Below are 18,324 nucleotides of genomic sequence, written 5' to 3' on the forward strand. Positions count from 1 at the left end.
GTTTCTATTTTTATCTAGAAAATCTTATTTAAATGAGGCAGATATCCGATCGGATAATCTGATATTTAATTGAATAGGGTATGGGTAAAGAAAATATTGACCCATCGTTATGACAGGTTGGATTCAGATCAACATGCTGAGATAGTGGGTTGGGTTCGAATCGATTCAAATCCACATCCGACCGGATCCATTGCCAAGTTTAGCTGCACGGCACTCGACGATGCAAACCATGCTTCATAAGGTATCCATGTTCTAACTAAGAGAGGGTGTTCAAGTTCTTTGTTGGCTTCATCATGGACACGAGGGAATGGGGCTGTGTCAGAGTTGCTTATTGGCCCCCAAAAAGGGTTGAGAGGGAGAGTTGGAGTTCATTATTAGCTCCGAAACCGATATCAGAGGGAAAGGGCCATTTGAGAAGAAAATTGGGGAATTCTTGTCCCGGCTTCTCATATCGATTGTTCATTGGCAAAAACAACAAGTTTAACAACCATATCTCATCAATTTATAATGTTCTAAACGTGATATATTTTACATGAGTTGTGACTAGAGCAGTTTGAACCAACCTTAACATTTTAGGATCAGAAAGAAGAGTTTGTCCTTTGCACTATTCCTCAAGCCTAGTAAGGACTGAACTGCTAGCTTGGTTTAAATTTCAACAAGAAAAGTCCATTTTGCTACCCAAAAAAAAAAACAAGAAAAATCCTTTTAGTCATGACATCAAAAATCCGAGCTTCACCTCCAGGAGACCCTTATTGACTCGTTCACGAACTACAATAAGATCAACCGGGAAGAAACTCCCTGATGTTCTATTTGGATGTTGGAATAAGCTATCGAACGTTCTCTTCCAGTACCAAAAAAAAAAAAAAAAAAAAGAAGAAGAAGATAATGATGAAAATGGGAACTTATTGACCGGTCTTTATCCGGAATAGACTAATAAAAAGCTCATTTCAATTTGTTGTGGGATGGACATCGAGGACATCGAATCCGAAAATCCCATACCGGATACATTCAAGAGAGCCTACTGCTTATTAGTGCGAGTTTCCCCTCTCCCACGTGAGGCGCCTTTTGTGGGGCAAAATCGTGAGGGGTGGGTGATACCGGGTCAGAGGCCCGGGCCCCGCTCCAGAGCGGACAATACCTCACGATTGGGTGGAGGAGATGGTTCTGTACTATGGACAGTAGATCTCAACAAATGGTCCCGTCTGTGGGAATCCGTCCCCTACCTGCAGCAGTACGTTCCCTTGCTGTTTATTAGTGCGAGTTATTAGTGCGAGTTCTCCTTCTCCGAGTTATTAGTGCGAGTTCTCCTTCTCCCATGTGAGGTCCCTTTTGTGGGGCAAAACCGTACGGGGTGGGTGATACCAAAAGGGGCAAAATCGTGCGGGATGGATGATACCGGGTCAGAAGCCCGGGTTCCGTACTATGGACAGTAGATCTCAACATAATTAATTTTTTTAATACCTAATCATCTGGTAAACCATTTTTAATAGCCGAACCCTCTAAAACATACAGGCCATGGTGCGGCGATGGACCGAAGCGGGATTGGTAATTGAAGGATAGGTTAACAAGTCTTTTCCTTGCATCTCAGTCCGCGGAGGGACTGCGTGTTAAATTAATGGAGAGCAAAAGGTCTGAATTTTTGTCATCTAGTCCACTAAGATCGACGGTAGCGAGACTATTTACAGTGATACGAGAGTCTATGAGTTTTAGATTGAGAGCCTAGTAATATTTATTTTTTACTTTTTTGCAAAAGGATGAGTTTTAAACATTTAATGTCGAGTGCTGTAGGTCTCTTGCTAATTGTCCAGTCCTGAGAGTCAGTTTGGATATTTTTCTTGTTTCTATATTTAGTACTTACGGACAAACAGAAATTTAATTGCCAGTCCTTTATTTGACGATGCTATGAGCTTTAATTCTTGTTGACCAAAAATAAAACAACAGTCCCTCCGTATCATATTGCCATAAAATTCCGTCCATGGCACGATTTATATTTAAGAAAAAACCAAAATTACCCTTTATGGTTCGGGATAAGCCATGCCTGATGGGTCTCATCGTCGATGAGCGGTCCTGGCTCGATGCTCGCACCATGGCCAACTACTTCAGCAACGTACTACCCACACCCGCGGTATGAAAGAGCTGTTAGAGGTGGCGGATGTGGTGCATGAGTTTCTCCGATCAGTTGTCACGATTAGAGCACTTCCAGCGGTTGGTGGTCTCGCATTGGTTGGAGTCAGTGATGGCAAGGATCAATTTGGAAGATGAGGATGGGAGCATGGTGTGCATGATGTCGCTGGGGAGGTGGTTTCCTGTGTCAAAGGTGAAGTTCGGATAGAGGAGGCCGAGCGTCGTACTTCTTCCTGCGGGGTGGCAGCACCGGATTTATGATACCGATGCCGAGCGCCAAGGGGAATGGGGACTGAATAGTAGATGCTTGTCTTCGCAAAAAATCTGGTGGATGTCTTGGAGGGGATGAGATAAAGGTGGAGGTCAAAGGGTGAGTATGGCTGTCACCACGGCCATTGTCGTCCTAGTGTCGAACTCCTTGATCATTGCCATCGTCATTGTTGCCATCGCCATCGTTAAAGGAGGTGGGTAAGATGGGGTTAAAGAGAAAGGCGCATAATGACCTTAATCTTCATTTATATTTTAAGAGGCATTCACTTAGAATTGAGATTAGTATGACCATCATTTTTTTATCCTCAATTCACATGGTCTCTAGCATCAACTACTATCCTCTCTCATTAATTTATTTATTTGATAGCATAAATAATATTAAAATATTGTTAATGCATAACTATTTTTTTACTGCTTTATTTTATTAATTCACTGATTTTTTGGTTTGTTGTGATGATAGGCGACAGCCTTTTATGGATTTTATCAAGGAAATGGATAATTATTGCGGTAGAAAAGTGAGCTCCGTGACCCAGGCCACCCCGCTAAATACTTTTGCCTCCTTCCCACCATGCTTGTATTTATATCCAACTTAAGGAGAAGAAAAAAGTGATGGAGAGGGAAGCAGTGCATTTCTCAGGCAACTTTGGCTCTGATGGGGAGAGCAAAGATTGAGACTATTGCTATTCCAAGAATGATTTTACGAGATGAAAAAAAGAAAATAAAAAAAAAATAAAGGGTGGAAGCCATGGATGTTAGAGGAAAGATGATGGTGGTGAAAAAGAGGATGATGATAATGATAGGCAAAAAAAAAAAAGCATGCGAACCAATAAAGCAAGCCATGATGTAGATGCTTATCCATATTGCCAACAAAGGTGATCTCCTCATCCTCCTCCATGTCCTCCCTCCCTAACACCACCATCACCAACACACCCCAAAAGCAATACCCATGAGGAGGCTACCCGACTTGTTAATCCAACATGGTAAACAATTAAGGCATCATGATATATTGTTAAATAAACATAGTATATAGTTATTTTAGCATGCTACAAATTTAATCCTATATGATACAAAGTTATTTTATCCTAGTATATAGTTTATCGAATATGACATACAATTAAGGTATCATGGTACACAAATAAATATGATATATAATTTCTTTACCAAAAAAAATGATATATAATTATTTTAGCTTACTATATATAAAGTTAATATAATATGGTACATGATTAAATAAATATGGTACATGATTATTTTATCTCAATAAACAGTTAATCTAATATAGCCCATAATTAAGGCATCATGGTATATAGTTAAATAAATACAGTATACAGTTATTTTTATATGGTATATGATTCATCCAACAAGGTACATAATTATTTTATCTTGGTATACAGTTAATCCAATATGGCAAACAATTAAGATATCATGATACATAATTAAATAAATATGGTATACAGTTATTTTAGCTTAGTACAAAGTTAATAAAATATGATATATAATTAAATAAATATGGTACACAGTTATTTTATAGCTTGGTATAAAGTTAATACATAATTAATGTATCATGGTACATAGTTAAATAAACATAGTATATAATTATTTTAGCATGATATATAATTAATCTAATATGGTACATGGTTATTTTATCTTGGTACATAGCTAATCCAATTATGGCACATAATTAAGGTATCATGGTAGAGAATTAAATAAATATGGCATATAGTTATTTTAGCTTAGTACAAAGTTAATATAATATGGTACATGCTTAAATAAAATATGGTTCATAGTTATTTTATCCCGATACATAGTTAATCTAACATGGCACATAATTAAAATATTATGGTACATAGTTAAATAAACATAGTATATAGTTATTTTAGCATGGTACACAGTTAATTCAATATGATATATAATTATTTTATCTTGATTATAATTAATCCAATATGACACATGTTGTAGGGGTCATACCACCTCAGCTGATGTTTTCAGGACTCAGGAGTTCTCGATTTGATAAGAATACCGATGTTAAGCTTGACTGTGGAGCTCATCATAAAGCCGACCTCATCAAAAGACTGAGATCATCATAATGCTGATCTCATCATCATCTGGACACATGGCAGCAGATTGTTATTTGAGTTAAATATTCTCTCAGATTACATCGGCATCCAGCCGAGCTTCTTCTTCAGAATTATCTGCTAATCGGCTTAATCCAAAACTACTAGTTAGCAAAATACTCATCCTAATTTTGTTCCAATCTCCTCCATCTTACGTCAGTTCTGGCCGATCTGATTACTGACACTTAAGGCATGGTGCCCAGTTTAGATATTTACTGATATCAGTCATTTTATATTAGTCTATTACCAATGTGCCATCAGAAGTATGGATGGTTATCTGATAGATGTCATCCAGCTCAGCCGTAACTGTCTTTCAATTGTATTCCAGCTCATTTACCATGTAGACAGTCGCCCCACAATCTCTATATAACTGGTCATTCTATAACAATAATCCAACGATCTAACAAATCTCTAATAGCCTAATAGATCTCCAATGATCTGAAAGTCTAACAAATCTCTAACGACCTAATAGATCTCTAACGATCTAACAGATTTTTCTTAAGGCCTAAGTGAGCTCCCTCTATAAAAGAGGGACAAAGTGCTCTCTAGAAGGTAACTCAAACCTGAGTGAACAGAGACAAAACTCTATTAGATTTTTCAAAAAAAATTAAAATTTTCTCTAATTTTTTTCACTAAACTATCACTTCTTACTCTCTATTTCTTTATTTCCACTATCTGTTCTCAAGACTCTGACTGACTTAAGCATTAGAGGATCCTAAACCGGAGGGCATCCCATAGTTTTGGAATTTCTTTTGTAGATTTTGCTTGCGGTTTATATCGGCACAACTCTCTACTCTCCAGCTCGATTCATTACTGATCTCACCTTCGGAGCCTTGCAGCAAGAGATTGGTGCTAGAGAAAGAGCATCATTTAAAAATTTTTAGTGAAAAATAATGAACAAGAAAGCACCAATTCATCCTCCGTCTACCTCATCTTCTCCTAGAGGGGCTCAAGAAGTCACCCAACCATTAGTCACCGTCGATCCTCAACAATTCAGTCTTTCTATCTAGTAAGTTCAAGCCCTCACTGCTATGGTACAATAGCTCCAACATATCACTGAGCAGCAGCAGCGAGAACCAACTCCTCAAATGGTTCAATCTCACCATTCCTAGCAACTAGCCCCTCAAAATCATTCTCGCAATTATGCTTTGGATCTCACTGATCAATCCTGTGGGGTAGAATCATCTGCTCCAAGTAAAAAGATGAATTTTGAAGGTCTTGGATGAGAGATCCAAGATCTTGAGAAGAAACTGATGAAGATTCAGATCAGCAATTTACAGAATGGGAGAGATTTCAGCTTGCAATCTCCCTTCTCTTAGTAATTCCTTGATGAATCAATTTCTATTCGGTTCAAGATGCCTGCTGTGGAGTCATTCGACGGCTCTACTGACCCTTTGAATCATTTGAAATATTTTAAAGCTATCATGAGGCTGTAAGGGGCGTCTGATGCCCTACTCTGTATCACCTTCTCCACCGTCCTCAAAAAATCTGTAAGAATCTAGTTCTCTAACCTTCAGTCAGGATTTATTTTTTCTTTTGAATAGTTAGCCAATTGTTCATCACTTACTTTGACAATAATAGAGTTCATCTGAAGAACACTAATAGTCTTTTTACTATAAAGCAATAGGAAGGTGAATCTCTATAGGATTATGCTGCACGCTTTAATACAGCTACTTTGAAAGTCAAAAACTTCAACAAGTCGATTGCTATGGCAGCTTTGAAGCAAAGACTCAGGAGCAATCACCTGATCTTCTTCCTCAATAAAAACTATCTAGATAATTATGAGCAAATGCTCATCTGAGTACAGAAGTATGCACAGGTTGAAGAAAAAGAAGAAAGCATACTCCATCAGGTGAAAAAAGAAGAAGGTGGAAAAAAATAGCCTCGAAAAGGAGACCGCAAAAAGTAGCAAAATAATATTGATCAACCTCGAAAAAATCAGAGGTCCAGAAGCCCATCTAGGCAATTTGATTCCTACACTTCGCTGTCCCCCCTTGAGCTCAGATACTAATGGAGATCGAGAACTAGGGATATCTTCATCGACCTTATCCTTTGAGAGCCCCACTAGAAAAAAGAGATAAAGAAAATACTACTGTTACCACTAGGACAACGGCCATAATACTGAAGAATGCCAATAATTGAAGGATGAAATTGAGGCACTGATATGCCAAGATCAACTTGTCAAGTATGTCCGAGATCGGACCAACCAAACTGCTGACCAATGGCATAAGCCAGATAATGAAAATGACCTCAACAGACCTACCACTAGAACTATCAACATGATCTCCGATCTCGATGGAACTGCAGAAGCTTCTGAAGTGGCTAGGAGTTCTCCAAAATGTCAGCACATAGACAATATTATTATTTTTTTGATGATGATATCTAAGGAGTGCAAACTTCTCATAATGATGCTGTTATTATTTTTATGACAATAACAAAATATGATGTAAAAAGAATATTAGTGGATAATGAAAACTCTGCTGACATATTATTCTATGATATTTTTTAAAAAATAAATTTGACAAGTCAGCTAAAGCAGATCGATATCCTTTTGATCGATTTTTTTAAAAATTATGTATTTATAGAAGGAGAAATTACTGTGCCCATCACTGTAGGCACAGAACTATGCCAGTTAACTGTAAGATTCATCTTTTTGATTGTTAAAGTACCATCAGCTTACAATATAATTCTTGACCAACCTGAGCTTAATGCTCTCAAAGTTATTGTTTCTACTTATCACCTATTAGTCTGATTTCCTACTAAGTATGGAGTCGAAGAAATGCAAAGAGATCAGATGCTCGCTAAGTAGTGCTTCTTGATAGCAATAAGAATGAAGAAGCCCATGGAAGCCTTATCAGTTGAAGTACTACATCAGAAAAATAAATCTGACGTCAAGAAAAATCGAGGAGAACTAGTCAAAAAGCTTATCACTGTTCCTTTGGATGATGATTCAGAAAAAATAGTTCAGATCGTGTCTTTACTGGAGCCAAGCTTAAGCAAAAAGTTGATATCTTTTCTTCGAAAAATGTCAATATTTTCACTTGGTCAGCCTCCAACATGCCTGGAATCTCAGCTGATGTGATTGTGCACAAGCTCAATGTTGATCTAAAATATAAGTCGGCGCAGCAAAAGAAAAGAAGCTTTGCTCCAGAAAGACAGAAAGCAATAGATGAAGAAGTTGACAAGCTCTTGAAAGCTAAATTCATCAGAGAAGTACTGTACCTAAAGTGGATTATAAATGTTGTCATGGTTAAGAAAGTCAATGGAAAGTGAAGGATCTGTATTGATTACATTAACCTCAACAAAGCTTATCTAAAAGATAGTTTTCTTCTTCCAAGGATTGATCAACTCATTGATGCTACTTCAAGGCACAATTGCTAAGTTTTATGGATACTTTCTCTGGATATAATCAGATCAGAAAGACACCTGAAGATGAAAAAAATATAGTCTTTATCATTGAAAGATATTTGTATTGTTATAAGATGATGCCTTTTAATCTTAAAAATACAGGTGCTACATACCAACACTTGGTAAATAAAAACTTCAAGCAATAAATTAGTCACAATATAGAGATCTATGTTGATGATATACTGATGAAAAGTATTGAAGCAGATTGACACATTATCGATCTAGAGGAAGCTTTTGGTGAACTTCATAGATATCAAATGAAGCTCAACCCCAACAAGTATACTTTTGGAGTGACTTCTAAAAAAATTTTAAATTTTCTTATGACTCAAAGGGGAATCAAAATCAATCCTTAAAAAATTAGGGCTCTACTCGAGATGAAGTATCCGAGCTCTATCAAAGAAGTTCAACAGCTCACTGGATGAGTAGTTTCTCTCAACCAATTTATTTTCAGATCAACTAAAAAATATCTTTCTTTCTTCAAAATTCTTAGATACATTAAAGATTTTACTTGGTCGGATAAATATCGAGTTGCTTTTGATGATCTCAAGAAGTATCTTGGGTCCACTCTATTGCTATCAAAGCCGATGGAAGGTGAGAAATTATTTATATATTTATCTATTTTGGCTAATGCTGTTAGTTCAATTTTGATCTGAAGTGATGCAGAAATATAAAGATTAATTTATTATATAAGTAAATTATTTTGAAATATTGAAACTCGATATTCTAAAATTGAAAAGATGATATATGCTTTTATTATATCGGCAAGATGGCTCTGACCTTATTTTCAAGCTCATTCTGTCATAGTTTTGACTGATTAATCTCTGAAGTCTATTCTACAGTGGCTTGATACTTCAGGTTGGATTGCTAAATAGACTATTGAATTGAGTGAGTTTGATATTCATTATTGCCCTTTGTCTTCATTAAAAGCTTAAGTGCTAGCTGATTTTATTATTGAATGATCTATTTTCGATGAAGAACCTATCTTAAAAAGCTTTGAAAATACCAGTATGGATTCTTTCTGGGTATTGTATATTGATGGGGCTTCTAATTCAAAAAAAAGTGGGGTTAGTTTGATTCTAGCTAGCTCAGAAAGTGTTATTATTGAATGCGCTCTAAGATTTAATTTTGATACCTCAAATAATAAAGTAGAATATGAAGCATTAATTGTAGGACTTGGGATGGCTAAAGAGCTCAATGTTAAAAAGCTTAAAGTCTTTACTGATTCTCAGCTTGTCGTCGGTCAAGTACGAGATCAACTTGAGGCTAAAGATTTCACTTTATCTCAATATTTACATAATGTGAAAGAATTATCAAAAAACTTCGAAGATCTGATGGTCATATAAATTTTCAGATCAAAAAATGCTCGAGCTGATGTTCTTTCTCATCTAGCCACATCGGATTTCTCTGAATTTAGTTCAAATATTTCTATTGATATCTTTGTAAAACTTAGTATTGAGACTTTACTTATTGTCCAAATTGATCATGAGCCAAGTTGGATTGATCCATTGATGGAGTACCTTATCAAAGAAACTCTGCCAACTGATCCAGTTGAAGCAAAAAAAAATTAAAAGACAAACCCCATGGTATGTTATTTTAGACAACCAATTATATAAGAAGTTGTATTCTTCCCCACTGCTCCGATGTCTGTGACTATCAAAAGCTAATTATGTTCTTCGAAAAGTTCATGAAAGAATCTGCGGCAATTATTTGGCGGACAGATCTTTAGCTTATAAAATAATTAGACAAGATTATTATTGGCCCATCATTCTAAAAGATTATGCCGATCTTATCAATAAATGTGATCAATGTCAAAAATATGCCAATATTTAACTCTAACCTGCATCTAAACTCATTTCTATTACAGCACCTTAGCCATTTATTATGTGGAGAATAGATATCTTGGGATCTTTTTCGATGGCCACAGGATAAAGAAAATTCTTGGTGGTAACTATTGATTGCTTCACTAAGTAGGTAGAAGCTAAGCCCCTAGCGCAAATCATTGAGAAAAAAATAAGAGATTTTGTCTGAAAATCAATTATCTGTTGTTTCGATTTGCCTTGAGTCATAATTACCAACAACGGATGGCAGTTTGATCATCAAAAGTTTAAAAATTCTATTCTAAGCTCCATATTGACCACAGATTCTCTTTGGTTGGACATCCATAGTCAAATGAAAAAGCTGAAGTCACTAATAGAATTATTTTTTAAGGTTTAAAAATAAGGCTCACTGAAGCTAAAAGTAATTATTCATCAAAGTCCCCCCCTTTTTTGCAACAATGATGATGTCGATGTGGTCTGTGAAGCACTTGGTCAAGGAAAGAGTGGCTATCATCCATAAAAAATTCTCATCCAGGAGAGTGAGGATCACCGAGTCGGGGTGATTCCCTACTATCGTCGGGAGCCAACTCGCACCCTTCTATCAGGCCAGGGCTTGACTCCTTCTATGGGGTGCAGGATTAGCCCTTCCCAACCTGATGGGGATGTCACGACTTTCGGTTCTTCCTTGTGGATCCCTAATGTGGTCTAGGACTGCTGCATCAATGATTTCAAGGTCTTGACAGAATATGAGGAAAAAGTCATCAACATCACCACTACCACCTTCGTCCAGGGCTTCAATAATTGCAAGGCTCACGTGAAGTGGATGGTCCCGAAGTTGGACCTCGGATGTCTCCTTCTTGGCAACATTAATGACAAAGTTGAGGTCTTCTGTTTGGATAAGAAATAAATCATCATTCATCTTGTATTTGCTTTGTCTGGCATAGGGCACCTTTTCTTTTTGAAAAACTTCTTAAATATTAATGAAAAGAAACTTGTTTTCACCACAGTGATTGTGCTTTTGATGGTTGCTTCTTTGAAGCCTCTTCCATTTTTAAGTCTTCCTAAGTTGCTTGCTTCGGAGGAAGTTTGAGCTCTTTCAATAAATCATTTTTGTTGGTTGATTTGACCTCAAAGTTCATTTTCGTATCAATTTCAAGATTTGTAGAGATTTTGGCCTAGATACCTCTTCATTGCTCAACTATCTTATCCATTGGTTGTCCATTTCGGATGTGGGCTATCCCTAAGTTGTGTTCTTTGTAGATTTTTGAAGATTATGTTGACTTTGTTAGGTAGAGTCTGCCAAGTCAATGGCTTTGGTGATGTTCTCAGACTAGTTCCGAAGATTCCATTTTAGGAGGTCCTAACTTCAGTTAGATATCTCCTTCCCATTGTCGGGTCATCTTCGACTTGATATTTAGAGGTCTTGGCCTGAGCTGAGATATATCCAGGATTGGTTCACGAAGATCTTGACTTGGGTCAGGATATCCCTATCTCACCGTCGGACTGTTCCTGACCCAATAATTAGAGCTCTCTGTTTGAGTGGAGATATCTCTAAATATTCGCTTATGGAGGTCGGGTAGTTTTCAACTCTTGCTTTGTGGGAGGTCCTATCTTCGGTCAGGATATCTCCTTATCATCATCGGATTATCTCTGATAGATATTCAAAGGTCTTAGCTCTAGTTGAGATATCTTCAAAATATTTGAAGGTCTTAACTTAGGTTAGGATATCTCCTATCATCAGCATTCTACTGACTAGTATTCGGAGGTCTCAACTCCTAAGCCAAGATATCTCTGAGTGATCGATCTACCGATCAAATCATCGAGGTTCAGACGAATATCCGAATATCCCATGGTTTCCTTGCTATCATCGATGACTTGGCCGATGTCTGAGGCTCCGGGTGGGCCTGAAATATCTTGAAAAACTATCTCTTGAAGGGTCATGCCCATGGGAGCCCAAGAGAATCACTCATTTAATGTTGGCATATCACAATAAAGATGGTTTGTGGGAACAAACATCTAGAAGTCTGACTGCCAGAGGGCATAGTCATCGAGGCCATTTATTTGGCGACACCTACTACACAGCCAGTGGAAGTGGTTGGTAGCATTCAATTTTGGTTTTCTCTATAAATAGGTCTTCCATAGCTTTAAGATGGTCATCTTTCTGTGATTCTATGTAATGTGGTGGAGTTGCTTCATCTGTCGCTGGGGGTAGTCTGCACTTTCTTCCTATCAGAGAAGTCTATAACCCCAATCAGGTGATCGTCGGGTACCTCAGAGAAGCACGTTGGTGTGAAGTTTGGTTTGGCATGGGAGGCATTGGGAATATCTGCCGCTTCAATAAGCGAGTGGGATTGGTGGTCATTGGAGGCTGCTTCGGCACCACACTCCAGAGAGGGACCTTCCACCTTTCTGAGGGGAGGCTCTTTACCCACTGGGCAGGCAGTCTTCTGGTGGTCTCTAGGATAATATGCTAGAGGTAGACGGATCCTCTGGAGGGGTGTTGGCTATGCCCTTGCCAATATCTTTCCTTGAGGACCGTCATTCCCCATTGGTGGGGGTCCTCTTGCCTCAACGTCTCTGAGAACCATGGGGCACAGCTTGGGTTCATCAAGGAGACTGGCGACTGAGGATGTCGGTGGGGCTACCACTTTGAAGCTTTCCTTCCTCCATTGTTGTTGCTTTTATACCAACAATGTTGTTTTGTATGATAAATATTCTCTTTATCCAATGAAGTATTTTCTTTATCTGCCGCACTGTTGCTTCTAATGTATCGAGTTGTTAGAACTCTTCACCATGTGTGGGATCTGCTTGACCTACCAAAGGATGCTAGTTGGTCCGGTGAGGTCATCGTCCATACGGCCTATGCTTGACATGCTTGTAGGTATGGAGCGGGGTTTAGGGATGATGTGGATGCATCCTACACTCGACATATCCATAGGTACGGAGCACGGTTCGAGGCCAATATTGATATTGGTTGCGCCCGACTTGCCTGTAGAAGCTAATTGACGATTAGGGCCGAGCAGGCATCAGGGGTTGATGTGACCCCCACTCAACCTGCTCGTAGGTAGAGAGCAGACTGAAGTCTCCACTCACCCCACCTATAGACAGAGAGTGATGTTCGAGGTTGATGTCAACACAGCTCATGTTTGACTTATCCGTAGGCATAGATCGATGATTGGGGCTGACTAGGAACCGAGGGTTGATGTGTCCTCTACTCAACCTATTCGTAGGTAAGGCGCAAACTGAAGTCGCCTTCACTCAACACATCTATAGACAGGGAGCAACATTCGAGGCCGATGTCGATGCAGCCCATGCTCGACTCACCCATAAGCATAAATTGATGACTGGGGCCGATCAAGCACCGGAGGTTGACGTGACCCCCACTCAACCTGTTTATAGGTAGGGAGGGGACCGAAATGGCGGTCTGCACTCGACCTACCCATCAACAGAGAGCGGATTGGAATGATGGCCTCCACTCGATCTATCCTTTGGCAGGGAGCGAACCAAAATCGCCTTCGTTCGACCCACCTATAGGTAGGGAGCGATGTTCAAGGTTAGTGTTGATACGGCCCATGCTTGACCTATCCGTAGGCAAAGAGCATGGTTGGGGCCAACATTGATTCGACTTGCACTTGACCTGCGTGTAGGCAAGGAGCGCTACTTGGTGGTTTAGGATCCCCGAACGTTTATCCCCTTTGGCATCATCCAACCCTTGCTTTTTTGCTTGTAATAAGAATTCATAGAAAGGCAATTTCACTAACAAAAAAAAATAGTTACAAGCCTTGCAGGTCATACATTTGAAATTCCTCAATGTTCTAGGACCGCAACATAAGAGCGGTGTTAATCAGATTTCTTGTCTCCCCAGCTAATTCTGAGACTCGAGATCGTATTGATCACGCCAGTCATCGGATGATTGTTGTTGTTGTCTTCGACAAACAGATGTTGGGGCCGCTCCTCAGGGATCCGACTTTGTTGCTCTTGAACATATTTATCGAGGTAGCCTCAACGAATTAGAGCTTTGATCTCATCCCTTAGTTGGAGACACTCTTTAGTGTCATAGTTGTGGTTGCAGTGGAAGCGGCAGTATTTTCGCTTGTTCCATCGAGTTGACGGGATCTTCATCGGTGGAGGTAGTCTTCGCCCTCGATCTCCATAAGTATCTGAGTTCGAGAGGTGGTCAACAAGACATAGTTGTTGTAGCACCGAGGTAGACTCCTTATCCTTAGCACCTTCAATGGTGGGGAGGATTCAACTTCAGCTTGGGTTGGGTGTGCATTCTTCCATGCACACTTCTTTTTGGAGGTCTGACCTACCTCTTATTGACATGTGATCCGACCCTCTTCGGCTCATATGTGCTTGCAAGCTTGGGCCAGAAGGTCGATGTAGTCCCGTGGATAAGTTTTATCGAGAGAGTAGATGAGGCACTTGTTATGTAGGCCTTACTTCAGGGCCGACATGGCAATGGTCTCATCCAGATTGTGCACCTCCAACATGGCTGCATTGAACCACGTCGTGTAGTCGTACAAAGATTCTTTCTCTTCCTGAAAGAAGAAGAAGAGGCTATTCGAGGTCCTCGATTGGATTCGACTGTTATTGTCATGCCCTCGACCCGAGATTGTGAATCGAGGATCATGGCAACCGCCGCATACTCATGAAGAACTCTCTCCATAAGCATGCAAGGCATCTCATCACGATATCAATGCATCACAGCGGAATAAATTCAAATAATTATTATTCAACTGTAATTCAAGTAATTAAATCAAATGTCTTACATCCAATAAAAATTTTACTAAAACAATCGATCTAAATTTAACGAAGTTAACTATGCTAAATCTTGCCTCTAAAAGCTCTGTCCCAATATTTCTTCCCACGTTCGAAATTAATTATCTGAATCTGAAAAATAGAAAGAAAGGTAATGAGCTAGACAGCCTAGTAAGTAACAAGTATCTCTACCAGATATTTCAGATATTATATAATTTTCCAGAATAATGCTGCAACTAAACATAAAAATATATTTCATGCTGATTTAATGCAAATTCAATATTTTCAAATATTCACATATAATATAATCATAAATCCGATTTGATTCAAAACACTCGTAACTCAACAGCCTCGACTATGACCAACGTTTAACCCCCATTGACGGGGTCCACAGAATACCAGCGCACAACCCCCACTGGTAGGATCCACAAATACCAGCGCACAACCTCCACTGGCAGGGTCCACTGAGTACCACGTATAATCCCCATTGGTGGGACCCACTGAAACATAGTTAGGCTGAGAGCATAAAACCGATCTGTATCAAAACACTTTGTACCATAATATATATCATAATCTTTCATTAAACATATGTATAAATCGATATACCATAACATTTCAAAAGCACTTTTCTTTCAAAACATAATTTCATAAATCATGCATAATTTCAGAGAATAATTATTTATTTTCAGAATAAATATGGAATATCTCGAGGAGATGATTCATTACTTACCTTTCACGGAGCACTGAATGAACGGATCGACTAACTTCTAGGAGATTCTTCCATGCCTATTATCCAAAATTATATTTTTACATTAATTTTAATTTAAAATTAAATCTAACAAATCCCAAAATCAACATCTCGCTTAAAATCAGACTCGTCTCTAAACTTGATCAGAATCATCAGATGAAACCTTCCCTACGCTAATCCTAGAGGAAATAACTTTAGAGAGAGAGAAATTCATCAAGAGAGAGAAATATCCTAGAGAGAGAAAGTAGAGAGAGAAAGTCCAATTTCAGAGAGAAAAAATCAGGGTTCAGACTGAGAGAAAAGAGAGAAGAGAGAGAAACTCTCTCTCTCATCAATTTCAATTTTATTTATTTATTTATTTATTTACTTACTTATATATATATATATAAATATATATATATATATATTTTTATTATTATTATTATTATTATTATTTTCTTTTCTTTTCTTTTCTTTTTTTTTCTTCTTTTTCTTCTTTTTCTTTCCTTTTCTTTTCTTTTTCTTCTTTTTCTTCTTTTCTTCTTTTTTCTTGGTTTTTCCCGCACCGGAATAGGGGACCGGCGTTCCCTCTTTTGCCGGGCCGTTCAGGCCACGGTCGCCACGGCGGAGGCCGATGGCCGACGGGGGGCCACTCCCCCGGTCACGGAGGAGCGTGGCCGGCGATCAATTCCGATCGCCGGTGCCGAAAAATCCAAAGAAAAAAACTCAAAAACAGGGTGTCTTTCCCGACTGAAAGATTAGCGACACTCGTCGCCGGCAGCCACGCACAGGAGCATGGGAGGAAGGAGAAGAAGGAGGGGAAGAAGAAGGAGACTCACCTCAGCCTCCGGAGACCTCGCCGGCGAGCAATTACGGCGAGAATCGGACGGTGTCCGCGGCTCTAATTCGAGAAAATCAGAGAGAAAGAGAGAGGGAGGAGGTCGATCTTCGGTCTCAAGGGGGAGGAGTCTTCTTATAGAAAATCCTAGGACTCCGAGGGGTCCTAGGAGTCCGATTTTGCCTGGGTTTCGTCGGAGAAGAAGACTCCTACCGGGAGTCTTCTTCCCGGTTTGAATCCCTGTATTTTTTTTTTTTTTTTTTTTTTTGGGCTTTGATCTGCTGGCTGGGCTGGGCTTGGTTGGGCTGATTTTGGGCTATAACAGTCATCAAAGTGAGTAACCAACTAGTGTCGAGTTGCTCAAAGGAAGAGATGGACCTCGATAGAAGCCTAGAGTACCAGGTTCACATCGTCTTCTTCAAAGCTGCTAGGAAGGTGAGGTAGAGAAGGGCATTCATGGCCCCTTGCAACATCATGAGGGCTTTATAGCCCTCCAGGTGATTTAGGGGGTTGGTGGAGCCATCGTATGGTTTCATCGTCAACATCCTGAATTGACTCGAGATCGGTTCTTAGAGGATGGAGCGGATGAAGGGTGGCCAAGAACTGAAGCTGACGGCATTGTTGTTCCCTCTATTGCCTATTTGGATCTTAGTGAGTTGGTGCTCGATTTCGTGGATCTTCTGCTTAAGATCCTCATTTCGATGAGATAGTTCTGACCAGAGAGCGTAGTCTAGTATCGAATCTCCTCTAGAAGAAGTAGGGGATCATCGATGTCATCTACCGTGGGCGGACCTATGGTGGGAGGCTGGCTGCTGACTGGGAGAGATCAATCGGTGCATCCTTCTAGGAGGATTCTCTAGAATCAAAGATTGGTCTTGATGGCTATGCCATCAAGAGAGCGGGCTGCGGAGGTTACTGCTGCTCTGTAGCTTGCTGTAGGTACTGGATGACGTTCATCAACGCCTGGACCTAGCGGACCAAGTCATCGAACTGTCCACTATCGCTAGCAGTTGCTTTGGTTTCATCTGCCCATGTGAGGCAAGTGACTGGGTGGCTCCACCTCGGCTTTGCCGAGTCGATAGTCGATGGGAAGCAGTGAAGCAGCATGGCATATTCTCTTTTTGATTGGGTTGCTTGGGCCCTTCCTCTAGCATCAATTTCTATTGTGTCAAGGCTTTAAGGTGCTGATGTGGCTGATGATAGAGGCGAGAACTACGGCACTAGGACATCGGATCGGGTCTGAAGAAAAAAAAGTTCGCTCGTATCGAAGGAGATGGTGGGGGCCTCCAACGGAGAATCCTTCGATGCTTAAGTTAGCTAGAGTTTTGAGCATAGAAAGAAAAAAAGAGAGTACAATCTTTTGAATTAATATACTAGAATCCTCTTGTGAGGGTTCTCCTTTTACCTTTTTATATAGAGAGATGCTAGAGTTTGTTATGCCCTAACCCGTAGGTTGTTAGGCCTGAGCCTATAAGTTGCTAGTTGTGGGTGTCTGTTAGCCCATATGGCCACGTTTGAGAGCTTGTAGGAAGATTCTAATTGTTTTCCCATGGGGCAAGTAGAACTGATAGGATGAGATCAGCGTATAGCCAAGGTATCGTCCTGTTCTATTCTGTGTCAGTACGGTCCGCAGGACTTTATCCTTGGTGATCGACGATATCCCGATCCGAAGGATAGTGAAGCTTGTGTGTTTCATTCCCATGGATGATAGAGTATCGACTCGGAGGTCGATCATACTCCGATCTGAGGGTTGGAGGGTTGCCGAGCTGGTACAATCATTTTGTCATGACATCTTTGGTGAACTCGATGGTGCCTATCATCATTTCAGCATTCCTATCGTCCTGAGGTTTCTGAGGATGAGTCCCGAAAATCAAGATTGAGGTGGCATGACCCCATAACAGGATTATTCCTTTCTTTTACATATATTTGTCAAAAAATATATAGTTTTCACATGAGGAAGGGGGTTGATAATGATACTAATATAGAGGATCGAACTGATTCTCCAAATCTTTATCAACTTGACAAGAAATCAAGCAAATTTTCTATGATTATAGGGGAAAAGGTTGATCTTCTACATCTTTATCAACTTGGTAAAAAAAATAAGGCAAATCCTCTATGATTATAGGGGATTAAAATGATTCTCCAGATTTTTATCAACTTGTCCAGAAACTATACAAATTGTCTATGGTTACATGATTGTTATAGTAAGTTTCCTCTTCCTTTTACGTTAAAGATATTCTTTCCTTTTGTATTGAAGAGATTTTT

Source organism: Elaeis guineensis, chromosome 4, assembly GCF_000442705.2.
Source record: "Elaeis guineensis isolate ETL-2024a chromosome 4, EG11, whole genome shotgun sequence".
Taxonomy (NCBI): domain Eukaryota; kingdom Viridiplantae; phylum Streptophyta; class Magnoliopsida; order Arecales; family Arecaceae; genus Elaeis; species Elaeis guineensis.